Below are 18,764 nucleotides of genomic sequence, written 5' to 3'. Positions count from 1 at the left end.
GTCTGTCCCCATGTATGCTGCTTCCTGCTCTCACATACTTTCATAAAATAAAAATACTTTCAATATATGGAAATACAAAGTCTTGTGTCCAGCAAAGCATTTGGGATCCTGTCTCCTAATGCAGGGTTTTAGTTCTCTCATAGAGTTCCAGCCTCACACCAATGCCAACAGTTGTTTCATTGAAAACTAATGAAAACCTAAAAACTTTACTGGATTTGACCTACTGCTCCTGTTGGCTTCCTGTCCCATGACTATAATTTCCAATCAGTTCTAATTTAAATGACTTTTTAGTATCATCATAGTAATCACAAGCTTACAATTAAATGCAGCATGTAGTTTCCAAAAAAAAAGAACAAAATATTTCCCAGTAATGGCTACTTGGGGACTACAAGAACAATCTAAAAATATTCAGAGCTTGTAAAAACACAAAGCCATAAAGGATTTATTTTTAAAGTAAAATTAATTGGATGAAGTTGAGCAATGAAAAATGTAAGTCAGACAGTATCAGGAGGGATGTCCTGGCACTCTATTAAACTGCAAAAGAACCTCCTGGTAGAAGGAGCTGGAAGCACCATTAGTCCCATTCATTTAGAGCAAGATAAGGCAAAGCAATGAATGGAGAAATGTTCTTTCTTGCCATAGAGCACCACAACTTGATGAAATACCCTTGTATTGGCATTTCGGTTGAACTTTTGGAACTGGTGTAGTGGTCTGTACTTCATCCATACCACACATGCCCATTGTACTCCCATTTGGAAAGGAGCAGGCTGGGTTACCTGAAGCCAGAGCAGGAGGAACTGCAAATGCAGGTCTTGCTGTATGCAGAACAACAGAGCAGCCATGAGAGGCACTTCCAAGGGTTTGGCAGTCACAAAGTCTTCTTCCCCCACAGGTGGATTCCTTTCCTGGGAAAGGAATCAGAGGATATCAAGCAGAGACACCAGCTGCTAGGTAAGATAATACATCTGATGCTTCTGAATTGTCAATAGAAAATAAATTTCTACGTTGCTCCAGAGCACTGTCTAGTTGCTTCAGGTGACTGAAGCGAAGTTTCCATGGTTTCTCCATAGTTGGTCTACTCCAAAGATTCCCTGTAAAGAATTGATCCTAATACTGATCCCAAGTTCTCCTTTGCTCAGATTTACTACTCAACACCCGATTAACATTCTTGATGTGACATGGTTGTCTGATTACCATCATTGTTATGTAATTGGAGTAACTTAAAAAACTGATGCCAAGTGGATAAGGACATCCCATTATCCCACTTACAGTCATCTCTTGAAGCATTGCACTGTTGTCAGGCCCCTCCCAGAATGACTGTAGGCAAGAACTACCATGAAGATTTTATGAGAACATCTCTCTGGCTGCCACCTCAGCAGCACCTAGGATGCAGATGCATTTAAACATCTGCTCCACGCTCTCAGGTGACAAAGACATATGAGAGACACAGCAGGCAATTAAAATTCAGTTTATAAGTGGGAACACTGGTTTGGCTACATAGATCACTTCAGAGAGAAAGTTATTTTTCAAGGGAACAGCAACACTGTGTAGTTAAGCAAACCATAAACTCTGGGGTTACCTTGAGAAGATGGATTGCTGAAATCAGTGTTTTTCAACATTAACCTTTTCCTTCTGGAAAGGTCAGTTCATGCCTCTATTCCAATGAACATTTGAACTTAAGTGCTATAATTAATGCATCTTGGGACCAACCATCCCAAGAGGGGCCCTGTCAAAGCTGTAACAGCATAAAACAAGGGGATTTATGTGTTTTCTCACTATGCCATGTGTGGCTTTTACAGTCACTAGTATAATGCTCATTTGGAAATCCTTTAGTGATAGCACACTTAATTTCTTCTACATTTAGGTTACCACTTCTCAACAACTAATAGGGGGGAAAAGGGACTTTGGTTTTTTTTAGCTGCAGACAGGCTCACAGCATCTCCACACCTTAACTGTACAGCAGCATCTTAGATTTGTGAAGATAAAGTGACAGCAGATTGGAGGCTTTTATTACAAGATTTTTGCTGAAGTTTGGAAACATTTTCAGCCTTGAATAAGCATTTCCTTATACAAATGGCTTATTAGGCAAGTAATCCCTCATTTCCTCATCTAGGAATGATCTTATTTACCGTCATTAGGTTATTGCTCCTACTAGCAGAATTAAAATGCCTCAAACATCCTTCAGGTTTTCCAGCAATGACCTGTTTGCAAATTGTGCATGATGGCCATTATGTTCTTGCACACGTAAGAGGTGACTCTTTTAAAATGCAGCCTTAGATGATGCTGTTGGGAAACTGCTCACCCTACTATAAAATATACATGTAAAATGTGTAAAGAGTCTGTCAGAGAAATGTTCCCCTATACAGTGTAACTTAATCTTACAATTTCAGTGACTAGTACTAGGTGTACTAGTCACTGAAATTGCAGGTTTTGAGTTTCCAAGCTTTCAGCTTATTCCACCCTGTTGGACTTTTATGGCTTTCTAACCTAAACCCTCACTCAGAGACACAAGGCAGCACAAAAAGTGAAAGCAGCACAGGATGTCCAGGCTCAGCAGCACACTGATAGAATCACTCTGCCATCCTCTCCTCTGCTGTGACAAATGATCTTACTCTGTTCCCTGAAATATTCTGGATAAATCCATGAAATTTATTCATGCTGAATATATGCATTTACTCACTTAAAAGGTTAAACTTTTTGAGGTTATAGAAAAGAAAACCAATCAAACCTTTCAACAAGCACGTATTAAGCTTTGTTGCTCTAGACTAAAGTAACCTTTGAAAAACATGCTCAAGAAAACAGAATGCTTCTAATATGCCACATATCTCCTGATTCTGTAAGGCCCATGTAAATATCAACTTTTTCAACAAATACCAGGAGCCACTAAGTGATAACGAGAGAAAGGCATTCCTAAAACCAGCAAGACTGCATAACAAAGTTCCTGTTATCTACCACTATTTGAAATTGCAGCAGTGTCTGCTTTTCAATATTACTTGTTTAAGAAAATGCCTTCTCACCAGAGGAAAGCCCAGGCAGATGTAAACTAAATCCCCAGTTGTTTCGGAACAAGTTAAGTTTTCACTTGTTCCAAGAAGTTAAAAAAAACCTGCAAACTAAGAGGAAAATCATATTCTTCTTTCTTGAATCTAGCTTGCAATATCACACCAACAAATTCTTAAGTCAAGATATTTTAAGGTCAGAATGCTCATGAAGATACAATCAAAGAACTGTCTGAAACTTGGAGGCAAAATTAGAGCGAAGTTATTTGGGGGAAATGGAAGAAAAATCTATAAAAAAGATTCCAAATGAGTCAGAGGGCAGAAGAATGACGGACCATGTTTTTCTAAAAATATGCCAACTGTACACAAGGAAAAATGTGCTGTGAAAAAAAATTGTACATACATCAGTTGTCAAGAGTTTAATAATTTTCAGTTCTCATTGGACAAGTAAGCTAAATAATTCAAGGCACTTTCACAGCTATTGAACTTAATTTATGAGCCTAGATTGCTGATTTTGTGTGTTGTTCAGGGAAATCTGCACCAGTCCATATCATTATCACCTTCAATTCTAACTCTCTTACAGTTACAGCAGTTTGGGAATGTTCAGTGTGAAAATTAAGTGTTTTACAAAAGCAGAGCTGGTGAGATTCTGGCTTTACACGTGATTCTTCACTCTTCAGTCATTGCTGCCTTTGTTTCTAATTATCTCACATTACAGAACAAGAGAAGGAACCCAGAGGCAAGAGGAAATTCACTGTGCTGAGTGCTGTAAGGACAGCTAGAGACAGGCCCTGTCCCAGGCAGTAGAAGAAACAGCAGCAAGCTTCTAAAAGGTAAGAAAATAGAAACCATTTAAGATTATTTTGCAGGGGCTGGATTGTTGAAGGATTATGTATTATATCTACTGGGGCTGCCTCATTTTCAATTAATATAGTTACATTAAAATGAGACCTAGTATCACTACATTTGGAATAAAGCAGAGCAAAATCATGGTGGGGCGAGGGAGGGGAGGCAGCAAAGCAACTGCTTACAATCAGCACATAAGCATTGGAAGATAAGAACAAAATACTAGGGGATGCTTATCAAAGATCTATAAATAACACCCAGAGAAAAGAAAACTCGTGGGGCCATAGCTTGAATCTATAAATACCTTCAAAATATAAATATAAATGAAGGAAGGGAATTGCTCGATCTCAGCAGATGCTGAGACGCAGAAGCAGGATAACGAGGGAGGGGCTGGGACTGAGCTCAGACTGCATTTCTGAATGCTAAAAGCACTTGTAGCCCAAAAGACTATCAAAGAGGCTACCATCCTGCTAATACACAAAGATGTTTTCAGTGAGGCATTAGTGGGAAGAAATGCAGGCAGGGTGCAATCTTGCAAAGAGTAGAAAGACAAGCTGGCTGCACAAGCAGCCTTTCCAGCTCCCACATCTGTCTGGTGTCAGGAACAGCCTGAATGGATTCTCAACCCTTGGGACAGGTGCTCACAGCACTCAGGCTCCTGCAACGTGACAGGAAAGTAGTAGCTGGAGAGCAAATAACCTCTGTGGTAACAAAGTAGACACAAAGACCTTTTGGAAGTCAAAAGACAACAAAATCCAAATTGACTTGGGGAACTCATGAGAGTTTTGAGGTCAACTTCCCCCCAGAGCATGAAGGCTTTTCTTCTTTCCTTTTGTTGAGGGGAAGCTTGTAAAGCACTGACATGGCCCACAGCCATTCTCACATGGAGATGCTGTCCTTGAAAACCTTGGCTCCTAGGACACATGGACAAAAATGGAAAATTGCATGCAGCGGGACTGGCAGTCCCCCACGCCTGCCCACAGCTGAGGACTGAAGGGAGCTTGTTTTGTGCACATTAGTCAGGGATAGGGCAGTCTGGGATTCCCAATGTAGCATTTGGTTGAGTGGGAGCAGTGTAAGTATCCTGTGGGTTTCTGTCAATCTTCCCTGGTATTGACAGTTACAGAAGGGTGAGAAGGAAGCTCAAACTCTTGTTTGGATAAACCTGCATGCAAGAGCACTGTTAATGCAATGCCCCATGTTAGGAAATCACACACTTGTGGTGCTCCATGGTATTTCAGCCCCATTTATTTAAATTGTAATGTCTTCTTTAAATGCAGGGCCTATTATTATACCTGGAAAAACAGGCATATCTATAGTGCTATAGGACCACTAATTTATTCAATTTCTTGTGGTTTTCCACATCTGCACTAGCAACTGCAACATTGCAGAAAGAATTGTCTCATATAACACGTTCAATTGTCTTGGCTACTGAATCCTGACTACTGACATTATTTTAGATGTGTTACTGATTAAGCAATGTTTTTGTAGTGCAAAATGCCAGGCTTGATAGAGAGCAATACAGCAGCTCCTCTGAGACCTGACAATTCGTAAGCACCTCAGCTTCTAGCATCTTCAATGATTTCCTGAAGACCAAGTGTCTTTAAAGGCTTTGGATCCTTTAAAGCTCAACTAACTATAAACAGCATAGAAGAAGGAATAATTCTCCCAGTTAAGCCTCCCACAGAGACTGTTCTCTGTGCCAGTGTACAGATGAATAGGCTTTGAATGCTAATTGTAACACTGTGTGTACTCTTCCTGAGCTAATCAGCTCACAGGGTACAGACAAGCAACTTTTATTATCAATTCCATTCCAGCACACAAACCCTCCTGAAATGCTTTTCCAATAGGTAATTTAGAGACCTCCCATTGGCTTAGTTCAGGCTGTGGAAGGTTTGTAAACAAGCTGTGTTATTCAAGACGAATTTGCTCTCTCTCACTGTCTCTCTTGCTTTCTCTCTCTTGCCTAAAGTATTAAGATCTAATGGAAAGAGTTGCCTAAGAGAGGGAAGAAAAGCATGCTAATACCTATTGGCAAAGGCTCATGTTCAATGTCTCAAGAGGTTTCATGTGCAACAGACAGGAAAACTCACTTGCAGACCTAAGTAGCAGTCTATCACTTGCTTTACAAAGTAAAAAATCACTGCCAAAAAGAAATTATTTTCTCCATTTGATAGCGGAGTAGTCTTCACCATTAGAAGTTACATAGAAATTTGGGGTTGTCCCTCACTTTGAAATGAGATATTGCATATATGATCAAAGCAGTGATAACCTCTCCTGGGAATCCTGCCAACATCAACTCCAGACAGCATCAACAAGCTGAATGCTAAGAGCTTCCCCAAACTGTGTATGGCTGTTCAGATTTGTATGGAACAGGTCAAGAAGTGCCACTAAAACTGAGTATTTTCCTTTGCTACAAGTGACCACAACAACAATGTGGCAGAGTCACGTTCAGACGAGATTCTCTGCTTTTAAAACCCCAGTAAATGCACTCCTAATCTGTTCAGAAGTCTGTTTTGCTAAACAGAAAGTGCAGTCTCACAGAAAGGAGGCTTCTAATGTTTCTGGCACTGCTCTGTTTTAAATCTTTGGGAAAGAGAGTGCAGACTGTGGAAAAATGAGCCTTTTTTATAAACTCAAGTGTGTGAATAGCTGGTAACAGTACTCAGGGGAAAAAGAAACTTCAACCAACCACTCCTCTCACTCATCCCCCTCTCTTGGAAAAAAAACCAAACAAAAACCCCATCAACAAAAAAGCAAAACAAAAACAAAACAAAAAGAAACCAAAAAAACAACCCAGCAGCCAGAGAGAGAACTCCTTGTCTGAGATGAAGGGAGTTTTGTAATTTAACAGTATTCTTACTAAAGAACAAAGATCTTAGTGTACCTCAAGTGGACTTTCAGAGGCACTTTGTAAGTGTTCCCTTCTTGCTGGGAGTTAATTTGATCCTGTTGTGTCCATATTCCACTGTAATAGGCTGTTACGTTGCTATTACACTCCTGTTCTGAACTGCACCTGGGAGCTGCTGCTCTTACATGCTACAGTCCGATGTGGGAAAAGCTATTTGCAAGTCTCTTAAAAATCCACATTGAGTTCAAGCATGGGCAAACATTTTTCTGCCATGGAATTCAGATGCAAAACAAGGATGTAAGTCTTCATATAAGCCATCCACCAAATTCCCGGCTTATGCTGAGAGAGGGAAACCACTGAATGATCTGGTCTCTCCTGCAGCTGAACACACATTTATGAAAGCCACTTAGTTCTTTGGCTACTCTCTGTAATCTATTTTGTTCAGCAGCAGAGCCACGTTTTTTGAAGGTCTTAATATTTTTCTTGAGCTGCTTTTGAAATGGGAAGCTGCAGACCAAACTGCCCTTCTGCTGAAGTTGGTAGCAGACTCCCACTTCTTCAGCCAGCAAATAACTGTGTAATAAGAGTACCTCAGGAAATAGGATTCATGTCCCACATAAGTGTCCCCTTTGTTTCTCATCCACATTGACTGTGTATTGTCACAGCAGCTTCTTACACAATGCAAACAAAGAGTCTAAAGAGAATTTTAGAACTGCACAAAAATGTCATCTTGTCTTCGCTTCAGACAAGGATCTCTTACATACATTTACTTTGGCTTTTTCTCGCTAGGAAGGAGATGAAAACCTCAAGCATCTCATAGCTCATTATTAAAACATAGTCATGCCCTGCTGCTCATGGGGGACATGGAGATGCTGGCAGCAGGCCCCTTGAGACAGCAGCCTGATTATACAACCCCTGTACGTAGACAATTCCAAGTGGCTGCTCAGAAGAAAGGACCAGTTACAGTTATTAACAACATTTGTTAGGCACCAGTGGTGTTTGTGGTGCTCTACAAGACAAACACCGTCCTACTTTATCCTGAAGAACAACAGATGTCAAAAAGACTCTTTTGAAGGTGCAGAGAAAGTGACGACTTACAATGTTCATGTTGAGTTTAGTTTTGCTTTTCGCTTTTTCTCTTATCATTAAAGGGCCTGTAAATCATACTAGAATGCTGAGGACAGGCTAGTGACAACAGCTCTGATAAAATGTGCTTTGAGGAAGCATTTGAATGAGAAGAAGGAGGTACCCACATGCTCGGAGATTACAGCAGCCACCAGGAGTGAAGGAAAGTGAACAGAGCAATGGGGTTGGCACTGAGGACTACACTAAAGGAACCAAAGACAGAGATTTGGCTTGATGAGGTGTTGGGATGAAGCATTTCTTCTTGGAAGGGAGAGTCAGAAGATTCAATGAAGTAAAAACATGCTTTGATTGCCAGGCAGAAGGTTGTTGCAGGAGCTGCATTTCTGACACAGCAGTAGGGAATAATGAGCGGGTGTAGAAGGTGGGAAAAGGTTAGAGGCTATCATCAAATGCATGACACTCAAGATGAAAGAGAGTAGGATCATAGTGGCAAGACTTATAAAAGTTTAAGGGCATAGAACATTAAAATGTGTTTAGGACATGAATAGAAGGAGCCACCAGATGGATGAAGGAAGGAAAGGGAGTAGTTCAGTCATGCTGTCACACAGCACTGGGGAAGGAAAAAAAAACAAGGAAAAAAACAGGAGCAAAAGCTATTAGGAGAAAATAAGGTAAGTTGATGAGAAAAGCTTGTGAGAGCCTTTCCATCTTATTCTTGGAGTCAGTAACATTTGAAGGAAGAACGACAACAAGGCAGCTTAGGGAAAGAAATTAAAGTCTCAGAGGGGGACTTGGTGGGAGCAGTGGGACTTCTGTTTGAGAAAGATTTGAAAAGTCTCATGGAAATAATTTAGTACAGATAGTCCTTCTGGCTCCTGAATGCCCTTTCATTCTGTGGAGGAAGAAGCAGAAGCAAGATGCAACCTGTGGCTGCATGTACATCATTCAAGTACAAAGGAGAAAATTACAAAGTGGAACCTAAATAAGTGATTGAGCACTTCTGAAAGCAAAAGAAGGAGCAGAGGAGAAGGAGACCAGGAGCTGCAGGGACGCTAGACATATCCATAACTTATAGGGTGTATCTGAATAGACAAATAAAGGAGAACAGACAGGAAGCCCTGAAAGAGCAGTGGCTGGTGACCACTGAAAATTTGGATAATGAACTGTCAGCTAAGACACAATTAGCAAAGGATGACAGCTCTGATGTTCAAACATATTCTATCTTCTTGGTAAAGAAGATGCCATGTGGATGCAACTATGAATTTAAAACAGAGAAAGGGGAAAGTTGTCAAAAATAAGGCAGCCTACAAAGCTGTATTTACCAGAGATAAGACTAAATATATTGTTTTCTGGCATCATAGCTGAGAGGCTGCGTGGTTCATCTCTTCCTTTCCATTTCACAGACTTTGACAAGAGTCAGCATTGCTCAAAGGAAATAAGTATCAGTATTAGATGCAATCAAATGACAAGTTCATGCACTTGTTAGATTTACTCCATATTTGATGATGTAAAAAGCTTCTTTGAAGGAATCCATAGGGCAGTACCTAGCAGATGCCACTTTGGCTGAAATCAACAACTGAGGAATCTGGTAATTATAGTCTCAGATACTTCAACCTGTGGTTCCTGAGGATACATGGATTACTTCTAAGGAGTCTGTAAAACCAAGAATCAGTAGGTTCAGATTTGTTGTACAGGATATGTATCTTCTGTGAGAAATTTTAAGGAATATGTAAATTACAAGGAAATGTCCCTCTGCATAGTAGATTTCAGTTCCTTCTCTCCCCAGATCATGTGGTTGACATAGAGAAATATTACATAAGTGTAATTTAGCATGCAATAGCTTCCTCTCTTCTTGAGTTTTAGGAAGATTTTCTTTCTCTCCCTTCCTCCCCCAGAGGCATCCCATACTATTTAGAAAGCATTTGTTAAAAGATAGATTAATCTGTATATAAGATCCTAAGAATGAGATGGATATCTGAGCTCTCCATTATTCTAGAAATAGACCACATGCAGTACTTGCATGTAGTCAAGTGACTCAATTTTAATGAGACTATCACAGTGGAGAATAAAGAAAGTATTTATACTTTACTCCCCAAAATAATGGGCAATTGCTCCTTTTTCTCTCCAAAACTGCCAGCACTTTTATCAGCACTTATCTTAGTCCTTTATAGAATTCTCTCACTACAGCAGCTCCAAGATTAATTCTGACAGAGAAAGAACTGAGACAGGACACTGCGATTTGCTTTCAGAAAAGTAGAAGGTTGTATTAACCATACCAGCAAGTGTTCTACTCCTTCCTTTATTCTCAAATTATTATTTTGCTTAATAAGAAGTTCAGAGAGAGAACGTTTGCAGAGAACATTTGATTTTTTTTCCACATCAGAGGATACACTTCAGATCAACCCCACAAGTAGTCTGAGGATCATAATAAACCCCACAGCTTTCACTTGAGTGTTAATTTCTACATGGCATTCTGCAAGCAAATAGAAGTTCATTCTTCCTGCTCCAAGCCAAGCAGAAGTCATTAGTTTCTCAGCAGGACACACCCTGAGTTCAGTGTCCCACGACTGAATCTGTACAACTGCTAGGTTGTTGCAGTGTGAGCAAAGTGAGCATGCACTTGCCTTCAAAACACAAGAGAAATACACTCTTTTTGTCCCTGGGCAAAACCACTTGCTTCTCTGATTATCAGAAAAGGATAAATACTGTTTTTCCTCAGAGTAGTTAGACAAGGAGAAAAAAAATACTGGCAAGTGGCCTGAAAAAATTAATGTGCATTTCAAGATTAAGAGTTAGATCTTTTTATTATGCTATGCAATTTCCCTGTTTTCTTTCCACAGATAACATTCTCACTTTATACATTACACTTAAGTCAGTTTTGAGCATAGACTCATTGTTCTTTCTTCTTAAAATAGGGGCAATAGGACACAGGAAAATACAGGTATATAAGCTTTACTGAAGAACATGCATTTGCTGTACACTCTTAAAAAAAAATGAGTGATTTCCCCAAATGCCTAACAACAGACACTGGACTGTACAAGAAAGTTATATATGCTTTAATCATGGAGAGCCCTCTGAATCTGCACATTTGACCTGAAGGCTACTAAGGAATGTTTAAAGGAAATATATGAGAGGCAAGATCAAGTTCATGAATGAACATTAAAGGAAAGAAGGGTGTCATACTTATGAAATGCACATAAGTTGCTCCAAGTATGACTTCAAATAGTATCACCTTTTCCCCCTATTTTCATAGAAGTAAAGGGAATTTCTTTTGAATTTATATAAAAGATGACATCTCCATTATATCTTTGTTATACAAAAAAACAGTTTTCAAGCAACATTCTGTAGTAATTTATTTATGCTTTTCCCAATTAAAGAGAATGAAAATGCCACATTTAATTTCTTGTAGGTAAAGGTGCATAAGCCATTGGAAAGTCAGGGTAGTCTGTTGGTGGGTATAGAAGGTTCTAAAACTCTTTGCCTATATTTAAGAGGCCCACCATCTTCCACAGATAATGCCAAGAATTTTTAAGAGAGCTCTCTTCTGTCCTTCACTTCAGGAGTTACTCAGAGCATGAGAGGACACTGCAAGCAACAGCAAAGGATGGGATCTTTGAAAAATGGCAGAGAGTCAGAGCATAGTCTCTCTGGATGACAATCATACTGCCATTTTCAGAGTTGGAAAAACCTCATAAAACTCCTCCAAGCCTCCAGTTTCCACCCTTGGAATTTAACCAGCATGACTATTGGCAGCATGGGGGCTGCACCTGTGTCCTGGGACTAAGGTGCTCAGTAAGGCATCCAAAGAGAGGAAACTGCTGTGTACAGCTGTTTACAGATGTGGGTTAGGCCTGGCAGGATTCACTAGTGCACAGCTGTACTGATCTGAGTACTAAACATCTACCCAACTACAGCAAAATTTCATCAGAGCACTATAACTCTAAAAAGTCTCTCAGAAAACAAAGAAAGAAAAGCAAAAATCCATTCCAGTAAACCTGAGTGCTTCAGTTGCCTGTAAGTTGATTGCAAGCAACAAAACAGTTTGATGCAGTCTCACAACAAAACGAGCCTGTTCCACCAAAGGCACCTTTTTGATACTGATGTAGCATGGGCTAACCAAAGGTGACACAAGTTGGATCTGCCTGTCACTAACAAGGAGGAATGGGCTGGAGATATGGTAATCAGGAATAGCTTTGGCAGTGGTGGCCATGGAACAGTGAAGTTCAAAATCCTGATAAGTGTGAGGGAGGACAGCAGCAGAGGACTCAGGTGAGCAGACTTCAGTTTATTCAGGGGGCCCTGGTGGGTTCTGGAGGGAGGCAGTTCTCAAGGGTCAAGGATCTCTGTGAACTCAGTAAACCTCAAGGACAGCATCCTTTGAACACACAAACGATCTCCCCTGAAATTCAGGAGGAGAAGCAGATTCTTCATGAGACTTTTGCTAAGCAGGGAGCTTGAGATGAAGCTTCAATATGAAATGGCAGTGGAAGGAGGTGGAAGCAGGGACAGGCTATGAAGAATGAATTTAGAAATATTTTCTGGACATGCAAGGACAACACTAGCAAAGCTAAAGCTTCCTTAAAGTTGACACCAGTAAGGGGTATCAAGGGTGACAAGAACCCTTAGTATAAAAAACTAAACAGGGAAACTGTTGGGAACTTTGTTTCATGGAGTATGCGACAGCAAGCCCAAACATGGCTGAACTAATCAATGTCTTCTTTGCCTCAGTCCTCTCAAACAAGATTTCCCAGGCTTCACTGTTTAGGAGAAAGTGTTCAAGAGGAAAAACTAACAGTAGAAAATGAGGATTACAAAAGGAAACAGCCATAAATGCAAACAAGAGAGTTCCAGACTGGCTATAATGAAAATCTATTTTCCCCAAAGGAACAATGGCTAACATGCTGCTCACAAAGGTTTTGCAGTCTTCAGCCTTGGAGTTTTCCAACATTCAGCTTGTTAAATCCCTGAGCAATCTGTCCTGATCCCTCAGCTGGCCCTGCTTTGAGCAGGATGTTGGACTGGAGACATCCTGTTTTATCACATGATTTTTCTGAACATGACTACCAGGCTAGTCCCTGCAGCATGATGAATCCTGAAGAGTGCTACAACTTCTTTCTTAAAATTGTTTTTAGAAAATGAGAACACTTTAACAGAACTTTCATGAAAAAGAAAGGAAGAAGCTAGATCACAGTATCTTATACACCCTTCAGAGCCATGCAGACAAGGAGTGTCCAAGGCACCCAGCCTGCTAGATGTTAAGGGAAATGTGAGACTAAGGACTCCCAATGAAACAGCAAACAGCTGCTGTATCTACAAGGAAAGGAAAACAAATAGTATGCAGCTTTTTATTGCAGTGGTATTCATATTTTTATTTCCACTCACAATAAATTTGGTAATATCAACAACATTTATTCTAGATTGCAAGGCTGTGCAAATATCTATATAAATCAAGTGTAGTGCTTGGGCTCCTGGCAGCTGGCCAAAATAGCTCTCTGTGTAAACATCTTTGCTATTTCTATATTAGCCACTCATGGTTATACCTCTCTCCAGGCCTATCAAGCCAGATTACTCTTTATTTTATGTTTCTCTGTGTGGGACAAAATCTAGCAGTGGAACAGCATTTACAGGCAGTTTAATACTGAAATGATATGCACTGCAATTAAATAAATGTCCATTCTTCTGAACAAGGCCCTGCTGACTTTAGAAAGGGTCTGTAGTTCTTAAGTTCCCAGTTGAAACAATAAATGAACTGTGTGAGTGGTTAAGTTAGCTGGAGAAACAAACAGAGGAGATTTGTGCAGTGACATAAATTAGGACTTAAAATTATCTCAACAGTTTACATAACATTTGCTGTGCACGGATCCATTGCATGTGGTGTTTAATATTGCATATATGCTTTGGCAGATCCAGTACAACTTTACAGTGAAGTAAGGACACAACAGATGACAACTCTCCACGAAGCAAGAAATGTGATAGCTCTATTCACGTACTGCAGATGCACTGAAATGAATCTAGGTTTATTACTTATTTATATATCTGCATGTGGGGTTGTTTTGTCTGTTTCTCAGATTTTGGGTTGGGGTTCTTTTTTGTTTTGGTTTGGCTTTGTACATGGGTCACTATTGCCTAATAAGAACTCAATATTTGTAAAGTACTGAGCACATCACTTGATGTTTTGGAGTCCAGTGCTTATTGCTTCTTGCCACACAGCTGCAGAAATAAGGAGTAAATTGAGTCAGTGATGCTGTTCAAATTAAAATAAGAAAGAGGATAATCTTGCAAATAAAATGGTATGCAAAAGTGCATATGTGTTTCATCCATGTAATTGTAACTCTGAAATGTAACTCTTTGCAGTCCTTGTGACAGAACTGAGTAACATAAAAATGCCCTATCACCCTACACAGAAATCTGTGGTTAGAAGACAGCATTACCAGAGAGCATTTCAGAGCCCTCATAACACCTTGCTATATGTTTGCCAAGAGGACTCAATGAAGAACTTCAGTAAGCCGAAGACTTGCAAAGGGTACCTTTTGATGAGAGGCACATTACAGATATAGTTCTTGCTCTGTGCAATCATCAAAAACCATTGAAAGTGCCAAGATCTGTAGTTCTGCTCTCTGCCACATATACTGTCATCAGCAAAACCCACCCAAAAATTAGAAACCAAACCCCCAAAGTAGATAGCTACCTCCAGGGAACTTGGGTCAAGGTCCTTGTTATCATCAAGTTGTGACTTTGTCCTGACTGCAGAGTATCAGGGGAAAAAAGCTCTATATGCAATCTATCCCTCCCATATGCAGATGAAGATGTGACTTTTGCAAGTCCCAGAAGGTGCTGATACAACATACAGGGTTGTACTGGCCCCTTTGAGCTTTGTGTGCCATCAGTGATAACAGGGCTGTTTAAACACACTCTGCTGAGAAAAAAAGCATAATTTTCTATTCAAGTGCTTCAAGAGCAAGCAGACAATCATCCTGGTGCTGAAGGAAGGAGTTTAGGGCTTAATTTCCAGGAAGGTTTTCTGTACAACAGCAGTTATGTCAGAGGAACAGTATCTAGTTTACACAACAAAATATCCTTGAACTGTTAAGCTGCAGGCACAGACTGCAAATCAAAATTAATTACAAGTATGTCTTGGCTGCATAGAGACAGAAATGCTGCAGCCCAGTAGAGAAATAAGAAAAGTCAACTAGGGCACTCATGAGCATTTAAGAAGAACTTTTATTTTGAAATCTGTGGAGAACACCACTGTGAGGGTCAGCATTTAACAGATTTCCCCTAATTTGAGTTATTTTTGGTACTGAGACCAAAATAAATGATTCACTTCTGTATTTTTTGAACATAAAACTACCGGGCACTCTCATAGGTGAGGATGACAACTACCTCTTTTGCTTTAGCCATCTTAACCCCCTTTGCCCCTGCTCTCACCCCCTGTTTTTTATTCAACCATGACTACATTTTGGGATTGGATTATCAAATAACTGGGATAAATTTTGCTGTGATTTTCCTTGGCACAGCATTCTAAGTGAAACCATTTGCTATTACAGACCCTGATAATGGCACCCCTAGGTACAATACCCTATTTCAGAAGATCTGTGTTAAACATTATGAATTCCCAAACAGTTACCTCCTCGGGAACAAAATCATTAAGCTGGGTAGCTTGACTTAATTAGACTTAAATGTCATCAGTGATTCACTCTGTTTTAATAAACTCATCTGTTTTCATGTCAGTTCTGTAATTTACACCATAAAAACCCAGTCATGTTGTTCCAATGTCTCAGGAGCACAGTTAGAAACTATCTGAAAATCTTGCAGGGCTGCATTCTTACAAGTCTGATGGCACTGCAACAGATGCAGACAGCGTCAGTGAAGGTAAAGCCTTTTCAAGGAAAAGCATCACAGAGAGCTTTGTGGCTACTAGAAAATTTGGAGGAACAACACACAAAAAAGATACAAGTGTTTTGGAGGAGGAGCTCTTTTGAGAAATGTGCTTTGCCATAAAGCTCTGAAAGTGAGCAGAATGAGAAGAAGAAAACATGAGAAAATAGGTGTCCATGTGAAACCCATTTCAAAATGGTAAGTATTAAAATTTGCCAGGCAGCTTAGCAGGTCCACTGTCTTCCCTAATTCTTTTGGAAAGAAGTGCCAGAGGCGTGGGTCAGAGCCAAAGAACAGCATTTCTTTAACATATATACTCTATTCATTGTGACCTTTCACTATACTTGGACTTTAAAGCTGCCTCAGGAAATCTGTGTAAAAGTATTACATGCATTCAGTCCTCTGGCAATTTAAAAATCAATATATACCTTACCAATATGCTACACTTTACATGTGGGAGGGCAGGAAAGGAGCTGTGGCAATGATCTCCCCTCTGTGCACTGAACCCAGCAATGCACAGATACCACCCTAAAGGGAATTTGAGCACTGTGCAGTGGACCTGCATGTGATAACCTCCAAAGCACACTAGGAGCATGCTCTTGAATCCTCTAAAAGAGAGTCTATATATTCCTCTTTGATGCTGGACTGAGGCCAAAATATATATAAACAACTATGGGTTACCTAAGTTTCATAAGGTTGGTACTTACCACTGTGGTGGTTCCAGTCTAGGAACTGCATTTGCTGGGTGGGAAGCCTGCCCCAATCTACTCCAAAGCACAGCTGGGAGTAAACAGGGATGCTAATGAAGAAATTACACATGCTACTCATTTACCAGCTCCCAGAGGAACATTAACAGCAGAAGCTGATTACACTTGCAGAAGCAAGAAGGTCCTGTCCCTGATCAAACACACTTGTGGGTACAGCATTCCTTTCTGTGCTAGAAGCAAGCAGGACAGGCTAGATACAGACAAAATTATTCATAATGCACCTCCTGGTCAGATTAACAGGGGTAAAGGCTCACCCTAGCTGGTGATATTTCTAATTAGAGACTGAAAGACAGCGCTTCAATAATCTGTGATTAAAGAAGATAAAAACCAATCAAGTGAACGTACAAATACCCTACCCAGGTTTATTTTGTTTGCATGGGTTTTCTTCCTCTACAAATACTGAACAGATTTATGTGCATGAGATTTATGCACGTGGTTGGATATTGCTGAAAGTGTGTTTGCTTTCCATTTTGTTTGAAGCAGCTCTACTGGAATCAGGTTTGTTTATTTACCTGGTATTTGACAAACTGTCTCTGACACCCAGCTATCAGGGGTTCATGCCCATGTTTCTCACTGGAAACTCCCTTCTCCTAATTGTTGCTGTAAGCAAGACAACAGAAGAGGTGGTTTTGCCTCGAGGCTGTGTCAGCTGGGTCTGGTATCAGCCATGTTTTATTACAACCTGTAAGATTGAGATCTCTGATTGTCCTTTGCAAGACTTCAGTTTTCCTTTTATTTTTCTTGTTTTTTTCACTTTCACATACACTCACACACAGAAGGCAGATTTAAAGGAATATATTGATCTTAATGACCTCTCAAAATTTATCCTGGGGCTAATCAAAGGCTTGCTATGTTGCGCTGGCTAAATCTATCATGGTATTGAATAATTCACAGCATGCCTTAAAGGCTCCAGACTAGGTGATTTACCCCCATATTAATGTGATGCTTTTGCATTTTAATAGGCTTATGTTAATGTTTTACAAAATGATAAAGCATTCTTCTGAACTCTCCAGGAACAAGGGATGATGGTATGAACCACATAATTCTAGCAAAGGACAGCCAATAACATCAGATTTATGAGCGTTGCTACAGCATCTGTCATAAGCTTGAGCCAGACCAAACCATTTAGCTGAGACTCACCCCTCTTCTGACTGCACAAGTGGCTTTTCCCAACCTGTCTGACTCTTTAATGGAAGTAGTCAGGCACAGGAGAAAAAGTATGGCATTCTGAAAGCAGAACTAACCTTTCCAAAACTGTTTTAGCACAGAGGTTTTTATATCCCTTTGAGACAAGACCTAGAGGAGAACAAGAGGGATTTCATTGCTCTTGGGCTGGAATTTCAGAGAGCAGTGCTCACTAGTGGGGGTCATATTTTTCCATTTGAAAGGCAGACAGCCTGTCAGCAGAGCTCAATGTGTTAGGCATATGTTGGGTGCTGAGAATTGTAAAATGCAGGTCAGGTGACGAGAACACTCACCCCACTCCCTCCAGCTGTATGGCACCTTTATATCTCAGCTGCTCAACAGATCACAGGAGTGCTTTTCCCAGCCTCTCAAGAGAAAAAATGAATTACATTTATCTCTTAAAACCTGCTTGTGTGCTTATGTGAGAAGGGAGTTGAGGGTGAGGGGGAAGCCACAACGTCTCTTCAATAGCTGCTTGTAGTGGCATCCTTGTACCAACACAGGATGGAAGCAAAAGGGAAAAATACTCCAGCCCTGGCCCTTCTAATAGATGGCAAGGTGGGAAATGAGCTCCACTTCTGCTAAGTGCAGAATAATATATATGAGAGGGTGGGGGATGTGAACTGCTTACCCTGCTGGCACCAGTCAACTCAAGCCTTTGAGAATGGGACTTGCTGGCAGGTTGCATGGAGGGTGATGGCTCCCCATGTTTATACAAGGAAAGGCTAGAGAAGAGGGGAAAAAAGGGGAAAAAAAAGACAGATAAACGGGAATAGGGAGTGAACAATGGTACAGAAATGTAACATAAAGTTTGCAACATTATCCGGAGTAGTGTACCATATCCAGGCACTGACAGGCAAAAAAATTGCATTTATTGATTTAAAAAACAGGTTTTTTGTTGCAAAAGGCAAAAACAATTTCTTACATGAGTTCCTGTTTCATAATTCCTCTGAGAGAAAAAAGAAGTCAACACTTAACAGAGAAAGCTATCTAAGATATTGAATGCTCAGGTGCTCGCCTATCAAACAGAAAATTCATTTTTAGCATGTGGTTTGCAGCAGAGTCCTAAGCCTTCACCTCACATACTCCAACCCAGTTACTCAAATGCCATGATGTAGAAGCCATCTCTACCACAGTGAATATGCAATGCAC

General features: G+C 40.3%; 1 long non-coding RNA gene across 1 annotated transcript in view; it reads right to left on the bottom strand.

Annotated features, from left to right (window-relative positions):
* The window catches only part of LOC134420246 (uncharacterized), a 28,646-nt gene extending 12,226 nt beyond the window's left edge, over positions 1–16,420 (bottom strand). Inside the window, exons 1-2 of the long non-coding RNA XR_010028290.1 lie at positions 16,368–16,420; positions 777–905 (exon numbers count right to left, since the gene is read on the bottom strand). This is a non-coding gene — a long non-coding RNA (uncharacterized LOC134420246). The remainder of the gene's footprint in view (positions 1–776; positions 906–16,367) is intronic.
* Between the last annotated feature and the right edge of the window lie 2,344 nt (positions 16,421–18,764).

Source organism: Melospiza melodia, chromosome 1, assembly GCF_035770615.1.
Source record: "Melospiza melodia melodia isolate bMelMel2 chromosome 1, bMelMel2.pri, whole genome shotgun sequence".
NCBI lineage: Eukaryota > Metazoa > Chordata > Aves > Passeriformes > Passerellidae > Melospiza > Melospiza melodia.
This window is presented reverse-complemented; position numbering and strand designations above follow the sequence as displayed.